Raw genomic sequence first — 473 nt, 5'->3', positions numbered from 1 at the left:
TGGACAAAATCTTTGTCTAAGCTTTCAGAAACAAATATTGTCTACAGTGAATTTTTTTTCTTTTTTTTGTCGAATCTTTTGATGGTGGTATATAAAATTTGCAAACAGTCATTTATTTTGTTGAGGGAGAAAAGAAAAGATTCTAGGTCAGTCGGATACTTCCTTTTTACTCTCTTTAAAATTAATAATATGGCAGTGCCACACCCTGAAAGCTAAAGCAGATAGAAATGTGATATTGGTACCACAATGGCCATTTTCAAGTTCATTATCATCTATTTTAAAGTGAATGATTCCCGAGTTCAGAAAATATATAAATTCGATGCCAATGCTGTGTCCTAGACTTATGCATATACCAAGCTGAACATCGTTCGGCTGTGTAAATGAAAGTACCTTTGAGTTTTTTTGACCCCATACCATAAGTTTGGGCCCCTCATTTTGGATAACTCGAAAATAACCTGAACCGGCTCGCCCTC

General features: G+C 35.3%; 1 protein-coding gene across 4 annotated transcripts in view; it reads left to right on the top strand.

Annotated features, from left to right (window-relative positions):
* Positions 1 to 473, top strand: part of LOC119586142 (ETS-related transcription factor Elf-5-like) — a 14131-nt gene that overhangs the window by 5323 nt on the left and 8335 nt on the right. The gene's annotated exons all lie outside the window — the stretch shown is intronic.

This window comes from Penaeus monodon, chromosome 21 (assembly GCF_015228065.2).
Source record: "Penaeus monodon isolate SGIC_2016 chromosome 21, NSTDA_Pmon_1, whole genome shotgun sequence".
NCBI classification, from domain to species: domain Eukaryota; kingdom Metazoa; phylum Arthropoda; class Malacostraca; order Decapoda; family Penaeidae; genus Penaeus; species Penaeus monodon.
Note: the sequence above shows the minus strand (reverse complement) of the source record. Positions and strands in the feature narration are given on the sequence as shown.